General features: G+C 36.1%; 1 long non-coding RNA gene across 1 annotated transcript in view; it reads left to right on the top strand.

Moving 5' to 3' along the window:
- LOC144554584 (uncharacterized) overlaps positions 1 to 11533 on the top strand; it is a 49683-nt gene extending 38150 nt beyond the window's left edge. The window contains exon 3 of the long non-coding RNA XR_013511654.1: positions 11215 to 11533. This is a non-coding gene — a long non-coding RNA (uncharacterized LOC144554584). The remainder of the gene's footprint in view (positions 1 to 11214) is intronic.
- Positions 11534 to 12202: the final 669 nt, after the last annotated feature.

Here is a 12202-nt window from a genome sequence, read left to right as displayed (position 1 = left end):
CATATTAGACGGTTCACATCAGAGATTGATTAATTCAAATTAATTTTGTACAGCAACTAATAGAAATAAATTTCCAAATATACATTTTATAAATTTTTACATACAATGTGACCAGATAATGTCTGAAATAGTCAATTTCATTTAAATTGAAAGTTATTTTTTTTTAAAGATTGAGCAAATAATTGCAGACCGTTCATTTTCACGTACTCGATCGACGGTCGATCCGTAATGAAATCATCTCAAAATAATTGTTACATGATCAAGGTCAAACATTGAACGTAACCAACAAAAAAAAAATTCGTTGTCATATGTCGAAGCATCGATCCAACGCGAAGAAATTGTGACCATACGATGAATGTATATTGCATGAGCTTGATCGATGAGTAAATAAACGCCATATGACATGAAATTTCAATACAACAATTGTAATATGGTATGTTTCACATTTAACGGTTCCGATCGACCATCGGACTTCGTAAACTTGTCAGTCTTCATTATGTCACACTTCGAGAGTTCATGTGCTATGTACAACACAGAAGCACACATCCTATTTGTGCAACAACCATGTCTTGATATATAATTTTTTGCTTAAATCATTTAATAATTCATAAACATGCATGTATTTCAATCATAATTGCGTTAATTAGATCTAATATCACTTAAAAAAATATTATAATACAATAATGGTCTAAATTAATTCACTAAACAATATTACTAATTAATTTACTATTTGTAATAAATAGCATATGCTCATTCTAATAAGTTAAAATAAACAATTTTATAAAATACTAAATTATTTATAGAATTATGTATTGTAAACAGATTCTATATTGTAAACAATTTAATTCACCATCCTAATCAATTAATATCACAATTCTATATTGTAAACAGATTAAGGGCTTTATTAACAGCACCTATTTAACTGGGAACAGTTCTCATCCTATAACAACACAAGAGCTTCCAGAGTATTTAGTAAACTGAACAAAGAACAAACTGCTCTGTCAATTATGTCACCTAGTAATTAACACAATAGTTTTCAATACAAGCAGTGCTCATCCTAAACAATGTCCACTGTTTATATGCAGATATAAGACTGCACGAAGAAGAAGCTGATCTGTTATATTAACCCTAAACATTTCGCAGTTCAACTCCAGATGCACTCTTATTAAGTTGTATCCTAGCTCCGGATGTAACATTAAAGATCTTGTACCGTTGAACTGTCATCCGCGTGAATATTAAAGTTATCAATGCGGATTACTGCGGAGACCCAACGACTCAGATCACCATGAGGCATCCGATACGCATAATAGCTCCCTGTGTATTCTACGATCAATGTAGAGAAGACGCAAAAGCTGAAACTTAGCCCCAATTTTCATTTCCCCCCAATCTCTTCCGAAAAAAAGTAAAATTTCCCTCTCCGGAGTACGATCAATGGCCGCCAGAATTTCCCTCTCATTTTTCACCAAAATTTCGCCCTCCTATAATACACCGCTCTCTCCCAATAAATCATGTTGCACAAAAATCTCACCCCCGCTGTGTATATCCGGTAGCACTTCTCAGCGACGGCTTGAGAGAAAATTGGAAGAAGTCCTTCAAAACTTCATCAAATTCGAACTAAATTGGTAATGTCCCTCCAATTTTCATTTATCGAGTCTTTACTTGAGAAGGAAACCTAATTTGAGTCTAGGGTTTTGCATATTTTTGCCTCTCCCATTTTGTGAGGCTTATACCAAGGATTTGACCTGCTTCTTATGGGTTTGTAAATTTCAAAACCTAGGCTATGATTGATGCAACTAATTAGGCTAATTATTATTAATGAGCTTCCATGAAACTGTTATATCATTTTCCTTATTTTGATTTGTTTGTCTCTTTTTTTTTTCCTCTTGAAATGAGTGATTGAGGAAGCATCCCAGATAATTTTGTCAGTAGTTAGGGTCAGCAGTAAAGTGTTGGGTTGTCTCTATAAATAATTACGTACAGCTAGGAAGGTTGACTCGTTGGTGATATTATATATGAAATGAAACCTAAGGATATTTGATTTCCAAAAAAAAAAAATAAACAATTAGATTATATATATATATTTTGCTGCAACTCATATGTCCTTAGATTTCATTTCATTCATAAGTCAAACATTAGAATCGAGTATGTGAATGTATGTATACAAAAAGATGACCAACATTTCTGCTCTATGTAAACATTAAAATAGCACCTCCCATTGGAAAAATGCATTATTATTGGCAATTTCTGTGCTTATATATTATCTTAGCCAGTGCTTACTTATATCCTTATATAACTCATTAATGTTGGTTTTTAACACAGCAAATATGCCCCCCAAAAAAACTGGTCTAAAAAGGGCAACTTCCAGAAAATTTTCAAAGAGAAAGGGCAGTTCACAGGCCATACCTGATGCCCTTGACTGTTCAAATGCTAGTCCAGACCGTGAAATTGCACCACCGGAACCCCCAAAGAAGAAGGGACGAGGTCCTTCAATTATGAGAAAATCAACGGATAAACTAGAAGACCGCCCGATAATCTGGCCTGTTGGGCCTCGCGAGTTCACATGCGACGACAATCCAAATCAAATTAAGACAGCAATCACTAGGTAACCTGTCCTTTCATCTAAAACTATTCATGGTGTATTTATAAATTTTAAGCTTTTGGCACAGTATAATCTACTACAGAACTGTATGTCTTTTGAAAAAATTTCCTATCTGGTTCATACCTTTTGAGTACAAAAATATGTAGATTTTCTACAGAACTGAGTACAAAATATTTCCTACATATCGGTTGAGTGCAACATTTTAATGCATGTTGTTATCAATAGGCTTGCTCTGCAGAATATGCCAGGACCATTGAGAAGCTTCCATGCCTATGATGATAAGACAAAGGATAATATCGAGTTTCTCTTTTTGGTACCCTTTTTTTAAATTACAGTATATCATGGATTATAATCCTAGCCTTTGACGTCCCAAAACAAATTGATTGGATAAGTCATGAAAAGTTAATTGAATATTTAGGGTTAATATGCACAGTGACTTAATTGAACGGTATGAAAGACATTCAAGTTCAGTTGCACTTTTCACGATTTTAGGGTCAATGATCACTATTAAGGCAGTGCATATGTGTTTTTGCAGAAAAAATTCAGGTACAAGGAAGGGGAAGACCCCGATCATTGTAGAGATGTTTTGGAGGCCATAGCAACCAAAAGGGTTACCGAGGAGCTTCACACGGCGAGGGTTACATGGACATTAAGATATGGTACAAACATACAATTATGGAAGGCCACGGTTCCGCATTGGTGCCTTGACCACCCCAACTGGCATGGTTTGTGTGATTTGTTTTTCACAGAAGATTGGAAACAAATTAGTACACAAAACCAGGAAAACCGCAAGCAACGTAATATCACGGCACACCACGGTGGGTCAGCAAGCGCACACCAGCACCATCAAATGCTGGTAAACTCTACAAACTATTATGTAATTTTGGTACTGTTCAGCTGCTGATTTTTTAAAATGGATTGGATTATGTAGAAATTAAAGGTTTGGGTTTCTTTTTGATATGTTTTAATATGTGTAGTGCTGAAAAAATATTTAGTTAACTCTTATGCAATTAGCGAATATTTTCTAGTATAATCAGAAATAAGGTCATTTAATAAATTGCACAGGAAATCAGATTACTCTGATGTTCATAAGATCAAATTGGGTTGTTTATATTTAGATCTGATTGCATACCAACCTGAGTTGGATAATTTTGGTACTGTTCAGCTGCTGATTTTTTAAAATAGATTGGATTATGTAGAAATTAAAGGTTTGGGTTTCTTTTTGATATGTTTTAATATGTGTAGTGCTGAAAATAGATTTAGTTAACTCTTATTATATCTAATATATGTGATTCCTTCTATTGGTCTTGTAATAAGATTTGTTAAATCTTGCATGTACTGTATATATTGGATTTGTTCATGTTTGACTATAGAACCATGAAAAAAAAATGCCATTAGATATTTCAACATATATTATGAGTCTGTGACTGTTGTTGTGTGAACTTGAAAGACTTGCTAACATTCTAATATATTATGGGAAACCAACTTATTATGTGAGTTTTTTTTAACTAGTATCACACTGGGCTGGTACTTGAACATGGGTGAGTTACCCAAAATATACCCACTGTGCTACGAGTTAACAAAAATTCACATAATAAGTTATTTTGCTTTTCTGTGCCTTTTAAGTTATTTTGTTTTTTTGTGAGTTCGATTTTGGATAACTGTTGTGACCTTTACTATTGCTTGTTTATTATTTTTTCATGTGGAGACAAAATTGCGCAAAGGAAAAGAACCGTCAAAAGTACAACTTTATGCCCATCTTCATTGTTCTAAAGTGAATGGCAAATCACCGATTGTGGCCCAAATCGAAGCTGCCATGAAGGCTGCGGAGGCCAACACCGAATTTACTGATGGTAACGGGCCAATGGAGTCAATTACCGATGAGAGTTGCACGGAGATTCCTGCTTTGGATGTCAATTCCTTACATTTTACCAACACAGATTCACAGGCAGTTTATGTAAGTTGCATTACATACATTGCAATGCATTCAATTTTTTTATTTGAAAGACTGGGTAGTAGCTACCAACTGTAAAAAAGATATATCTACTTACAACTCTACCTATTACATACATACAATTTATTGAAAAATTCAAACCACTAAGTGCCACAGCACCTCCACTGGTACTGACAAGCTTCAACACTTTATGTTGTTTTTTAAGCCTTGCAAACTTTAGCCTCTGTCATTTTCAGTATAAGTACAACATGTACAGTATTTATAGCACAGGGCTGATTGAGTAATGATTTAATTTTTTTTCCCCCTCTTATTTCAAATTTGGAACAACTCATAGCAAAAGGTGAGGGACATGATCGCTGATCAGGCCAATTCTGACATGGACGAGAACACCATGTTTCTCTCAGCTGTTGGTGGATCAAAACATGGTAGGGTCCAAGGATTTGGAAGCATGCTTCAAAACAAGGTGCAACCAGCAACCACCCGAGCCAAACAGCACCACACATCTTCTATTTCTGGTGTGCTAAATGGGGAGCAGTCAATGTTCTCTCGCGCAGAAGTAGGATTGCTCTTAGCTCAGAGTGAACGTCGTCAAAATGAGGCGGAGGCTGAGAAGGAAAGAAAAATGGCAACTTATGACTGGTACTTCAGCCAATTATTCTCAATGTGTGGTGTACCAAAACCTACTTTGCAGGTATGTGAACTACATTTGATTAGTGCATTATGGGTCATAAATTAGGGCTAAAATTGAATATTTCATAATACACTACATAAACCTCTAAGTCTATATAAGATTTGAATCAGATACACAACTTATAGTTCCATAATTCTACTTCAAAATAAAATCAAATACACATAAACCTTGTTGTGGATGTATACTAACATTAAACCTTTCGAATTGTGAAACTTAGGCTCAAGCTAACAGTTCTGGAAATGAGCTAGGTGTACTTGGCAATTTGCCTCCTATTCAGGTACCACTATTAACCTATGGACTCATTTTTGTATTTATGCAACTATCATATGCATTATTTACAACTCATGTATTAGTGTTGCAAGCTGTGTAAGGCTTATTTGCTACTGTTGTGGATGTATACTAACATTAAACCTTTCGAATTGTGAAACATAGGCTCAAGTTAACAGTTCTGGAATTGAGCAAGGTGTCATTGGGAATTTGCCTACTACTCGGGTACCACCATTAACCTATGAACTCATTTGGTATTTCTGCAATTATCATATGGCGTATTCTGACACTGTTGTGGTTTTCTAGTAAAGCATTGGTAATAAAGGTACAATAACATTATGCATTGTGCATTGTTAAACTTAGGCTCAACCGAACATTTCTGGAACTGAGCAAGGTGTAACTAGGAGTTTGCCTACTTTTCAGGTACAATTAATGATCCCAATGCTTAAATTGCAAAATTAATTATTTTGAGGGTGTACATGCAAAATCCCTCATAAATATAACATGCTGTCTCTATATATGTGGTAATTGGTAATACATAGGGTCTTTCTTTTCCAATGCAACCAAATCAGAGAGACTCGTTTCAAGCACTATTGAATCAAGCTCCACTTGGAAATGGAGAAATTGCAAGGGGTGACGAATGGTGGGCCAATTTACCTTCAAACTGAACCATGCCTTATAGTGTGTCAGAAGGTTTAGATTTTTGTGAATTTACAAGTTAGCATATCAGCAAGTGAATGGGTCTTGCGTAACTTATTATGTGAATTTTTGTTAACTCATGGTATAGTGGGTATATTTTGGGTAGCGTATTATGTGAATTTTTGTGAATATTTTGGTCATAGTGTGTATATTTTGTTTATATTAGCAATGTTCAAGCACACAATACTGTGTTGTAAAGGGTTTTCCACCTTATTTTGATACAATGTGTTGATTATGCTATGTTAATGATTATGCTTATTAAATGCTTTGCAATCTCTTTTCTCAATGTGTTTTCTATCGATTTGTAAGATGTGTTCTCAGTTTGAATGGGAATTGGGTATTGTAAAGGAATACTGGGTTGGTACCGGGAGGATTGTCTAATGAAAGCGTTCTGGTACCAAAAATAGGAGTCTAGTAATTCCAAGGGTATATCCTGGAAAAAATGCACGGACCCATTCAAATAAAAGCGCCAATTTCTGACCAGGTGGGGCCCACATTTGCTGGTCATGGATATGCTGGGGTGGGTCCCCCGTAAACTACCCTTGAAAATACTGTAGTGGGTCCCAGGGGTGTCACCCTTGGAAATGTTCAAGTGGGACCCATGTTCCCTCCCCTTGAAAATAATCTGGTGGGCTCCACAATGCTCCCCTTGAAAATAATCTGGTGGGCTCCACAATGCTCCCCTTGAAAATAATCTGGTGGGCCCCACGATGCTCCCCTTGAAAATAATGTAGACAGTGGCCAAGTTTGAAAGTATTTCCAACGGCCCTTTTTTCAAGGGTAGTCTCTTGAAAAAAGTTACAAAAGAGTATTTCCAACGGTCCTCTTGGAAATACTGACTATTTGCAAGGAGGGTATTATCAACGGTAGTATTTTCAAGGGTAGCGCTTGAAAATAGCGATTTTTGGGCTTTTTTCAAGGGTAATCCGTTGAAAATAGCCATTTTCGGGAGCATGAAAAAAGAGTGAATTCTAGTAGTGCAACCCACAACTGAAACGATTCATGATCGATCCATGATGTCAGATAAAACATGTTAATTGATATATAATATATAGTTTTAACTCATATTTAACTTCATAAATTATCATTTTAATTCCATTTCATATAATTAATCCGTGGGACATTACTAACACCGACATTTATCGTAGCTGGGAACGGAGTACGAATGATGAGCCTAGTAAAATAAAGGAGCTTTCATGGGCCACAGTGGACCAGGTCCATCTTTTACAAAGGGTTTACAATTATTAGGCTACTATGCTCACAAGTGACACAAATGACAAACCCCTTAAAATGGGTACAGTTTGTAAGTCATTTGGGCCTTGAGTGAATGAATTCCAAGCAAATAAAGAGAGCCCCACGTCAGTTGGAGTTCACATCCTCTCCAATACTTGATGAGGGAATCTTTTACAATTATTAGATCTGGACCGTTCTTTTTAACTTGGTATGAATCTCAAAGCCTAAAAATACAGTCCCTTATAGTGATCCGAATTCCAAACCGGTTGAGATTTAATTTCAAACCGTAAAGTGAAGTGATCCACTGCAATACCTGAGAGGATACAGATTCCATCATTTGGACTAGAGGATTGCTAAAACCCAAACGGGTAGTACCCGTTTTGCCCGGCTCGTACCCGTTACACGAGGTACCCTTACCCGTGTTCGAGTATAGGCGGGTAAACGGGTACACGGGTATAGGTTTGAGACGGACCGGACACTATAATTTGGGAAAAAAATCCGCCCAACCCGTACCCGTCTTACCCGAAACCCGCCTACCCACACCCGTTGTACCCGTACTCGTACCCGCACCCATTTACCCGAACAACTTTACTCGTTTACCCTTTACCCGTTTTTTTTTAAATTCAAAATTCAAAATTATTTTTCCGCTGGAAAAAAAAAATGAAAAAAAAACAGAAAAAAAAGGAAAAAAAACAAAAAAAAAGTAAAAAAAAAAAAAACCCGTACCCTACCAGAGATACCCGTTACCCAAAACGGGCACGGGTTTGAAACGAGTAGGGTACACTTTTTTAAAAAATTACCCAACCTACCCGTACCCGTTCTATCCAACTACCCGTCCTACCAGTACCCGCCCTACCCGTTACCCGTCCCGGGTTTACCCGAGGTACCCGTACCCTACCCGAGAGCAATCCACTAATTTGGACCTAGATTGATTTGGAAAAAAATGTTTCTCTTTCTCGTTTCAACCCTTCTTTTTAACTCTTAATATGTTTTCATTCTATTTGTTGCACAACCAAACAAAAAGGTAATTAGAAAGATGATTGTTCAAGGTGTGACTATATGTTAACAACTGTACTCTAAAATTATTTACTGGTACTATTTTGACTTAATTAATCGATTGAGGGCAATCAAATGGATTCGAACCTGAATATGGCGTAAATTCATAAAACAATTTCTATTTATATTAACATTGTACTTATTTTTTGTAAAATTAATAGTTTTAAATGTCATATTATTTAATTAATAATTTTATTGATAAACAACGTATTTACACTAAGTCAAATAACTTTAATTTTCAAATTTAAACTTATTTATTCTCATTAATTCATCTAAACTACTTTCATTATCTTATCTTATTTATATAAACTCTTAAACACTCTAATACTTCATTCTCCATCTCTCTTCACGATCGGATCGATTTTCGTCTCATAGCCAGGGGCGGATCCAGGATTCTCGTCGGGGGGGGGGGATAAAAAATTATTGAATCGGGTTTAAATCCATTAACTTATTGGGTACTTGATAAAAAAGAATACTTTGACTTATATTTTCTAATAGTCTGACTTGTAATTTCTGATCCTCTAACTTATAATTCTAATTACCAATCATCATTCAAGAAATTTGTTTTGATTTTAACCCTATATTTAACCTGAATTAGAAATTAAACATCCAGAGAGGGGCAAAAAAAATTTCAGGGAGGAACAGAGTCGATCAAATTCAACAAATCACCACTAAAACTTAAAATCCAAGGGGGGGGGGGGGGGGGGGAGCGCCTGCCCCCCTCTGGTTCCACATGGGTCCGCCCCTGCCCATAGCCATCGCGTACTAGTGATGACTAGATCTATTCTCCGCCAAGCTCTGACAGTTGAATCTTGTTACGTTATAATAAAGATTTAACTAATAAAAATATATAAAAGGGTATTATGCACATTTAACCTTGTTGTAATTATTAAAAGTTGGAGGGTCTAATATGCAAAATTCCCAAAAATCACATGAAAACCTTTCTTCCTCTCTTCATTTCTTTCCACCGACTGTGCCCCTTTCGTGTGTGTGTGTGTGTGCGCTCCGATCCAAGAAAGAAAGAGAGAAGAGAGTGAGGGATTGTGGGAAATCGATCGGAAATTCGAGAAATTCGAAGTTAGAATCGAGCAGACGTCTGAAAATCCTTTCTGATTCATCGAGTGGTATTTCCTTTACTTATCCTTTCTCTTGAAACCCTAGGTTTTCAATTCGATCGTGTTTTCGAAACCGTAAACCCTAAATTTCTTGATTTGTCGTGTTTGTGGTTGAAATTCGGAATTAGGGTTTGAATCGTTTGAATATTAACCTATTGAACCTCTAAACCATCGGTTGACTCCGATTTGAATTGGAATTGGTGTTTTATACAGTATATAGATACCATCGGGACTAACTGGAAACATATACCTAAATTTGGAAATCGATATGAACTGAATTGCCCTGTTAAACCCTTTTATTCCTGATTCTGTGATGTATGTTGCGGGCCGAAATGGTCTCTTTGCGGGCCGCAAGACTGTTAAGAATTAACCCCGGTACCACACTTTGTCTCTGTACTAACATGTTACGGGCCGCAACACTTTTATTACGGGCCGCAAGATAAAAGACAGAGAGCATCTGAACCTGTGTATGGCATTGCGGGCCGCAAGAGAAAGCATTACGAGCCGCAAGATATAAGACAGAGAGCAGAATTTCAGACTGGTTGGTTGCGGGCCGTAACAGGTTCCATTGCGGGCCGCAATAAGATACCCAGAAATGATTCTTGCTGTATAATTAGGGCAAATCAAATGGAAATCGAACCCTAACTGTATTAGCTTTAATCGTATAGCTACCGCATATATTTAAATTATATTTATGTGTATATCTTAAATAGACCCGGTAGAGCAACAAGTTACGGAATCTCTCGGGACGTCCGACCCATAGGCGAGGGATACGTGACTCGATCAGGTGCGGGGTTTCTGGACTTGTTTGATATTTTATATTCAAAATTAAACTGTGTTTCGATTGACATGTTGTTTATTGATTAAATTGCATTATCGAATTGTGTTGCATATACATTGCATTGCCCAAATTAATTGAAACTTGAATTGTTTTATTTGATTGATCTGCATGCTGGTATGGTTATTATTTGTGTTGATCTGAATGATCTAATTTGGAATTAAAAGTCACCGTGATTTATTTCACCATCGGTTGGTGGATATGGTATTATTGTCTCCCATCGTGGCGACGTCACCCCGGAGGGTGAATCCGGATTTGTCAAAGTCTATGCATGGACTTTGACGCCCAGTGTTCTAAAGCTTTAGATCGTCTGGCCCTCGGCAGTTCCCAGTACCGGTTGGGACGAGGGGTAAGTGACTCTGTATTATGATTTTGGTTATGGGTGACTTGTGTATCGGAGGCAGTACCCAGGGGGTAATGCGTTTGGACGTTCAATTGGATTTAAATGGATTTTCCGGATATGAAATGGAACCAGACTTTTACTTAAACGGTTAAGCCTTAACTACCTGATAGTTTGAGCTCGAGTTAAACCAAATATTGTGTGATTGAATTCCATTTTGACAAATCCTGATTTGTGATTTCATTTGACTAATTGATGTCGGGTTTATGCGTTCATGTTTATATATTATTATAAACTGATCTAAGCTTTATTTGTGTTTTATTTTTGAATATAATCTGTGATTGCAAGTCCAGGAACGAAATGTGGCAAATTTATCGCACTGAGAATTTATTTCTCATCCCTTTTTTGGGTTAATTTTTTAGGTTCCGGTTCGGCAGATCCGAGAGAGGCACGAGGTCGGTAGGCCTGGTTTCACCGCTCCTTAGACTGTCTGGTATTTTGACATTAGAGATTATGTATATAGTTATGTTTTGATTGTGTATATATATATAGTCTCTATGTCATTTTGTGATGCGTATCCATCGAGATACGAGTTTGTATGATATTACCGGACCAGCGGGGATTTATGTTATTTGTTTGTGTTTTTATTTCCTATTATATCGAAATTGCCTTGTAGGCATACGGGCAACCGTATGTCTACGGCAGGAGCACCTGTCGCGCCTCGTTGGGCTGCGGGGTGTGACAGATCTATTCACTGACGTGCCCCGACAGTTGAATCTAGTCACCGTCGCACTTCGGCAGCCAAATATTTATCGCCTTTTTTATTTTTTCTCTCTTCCTAGCCATATTTTGGCAGAATTTCGCAAGACCACAAAAGCTTCTTTCTTTAATTTTTTTTTTTTTTTTTTTTATAGTATCCAAAGTGAGGTCTTAACACGGTACATAACATTCAAAATCCCACTTATCCAATACTCATACTAAAATCGCATTTTACTAACATACGAATATTATTCGCACTTATTTATAATTAATATAGAAATAATTCACAAACTTTATAATATATTTTAATTAGTTTCTAACAATATTGATATACTATTTTTATTACAAAGTTAGAACTATTTTGAACTATAACCATATTAAATTTTACAATTTCGAACTTTACCGACCTATTTTGATTTTTAACTTTATACTATGTGCTAAATTCTTCCACCTCTAATTAGAATTGTTAAAAATGAGTTTACATTCAAACAATTAGCATGCTTTTATATTACAATTGACATCTTATTCATAACACTAACAAGATAATTATAACAAAAATATATTTTCCTTTTTTCTTGACAAAAAAAAAGGTTAAAATTCAAAATAAAAATATAAAATCAAGAAATCAAGAAATCAAGATAAATTAATTTT

Source organism: Carex rostrata, chromosome 5, assembly GCF_964058835.1.
Source record: "Carex rostrata chromosome 5, lpCarRost1.2, whole genome shotgun sequence".
In the NCBI taxonomy this organism is placed as follows: Eukaryota; Viridiplantae; Streptophyta; class Magnoliopsida; order Poales; family Cyperaceae; genus Carex; species Carex rostrata.
This window is presented reverse-complemented; position numbering and strand designations above follow the sequence as displayed.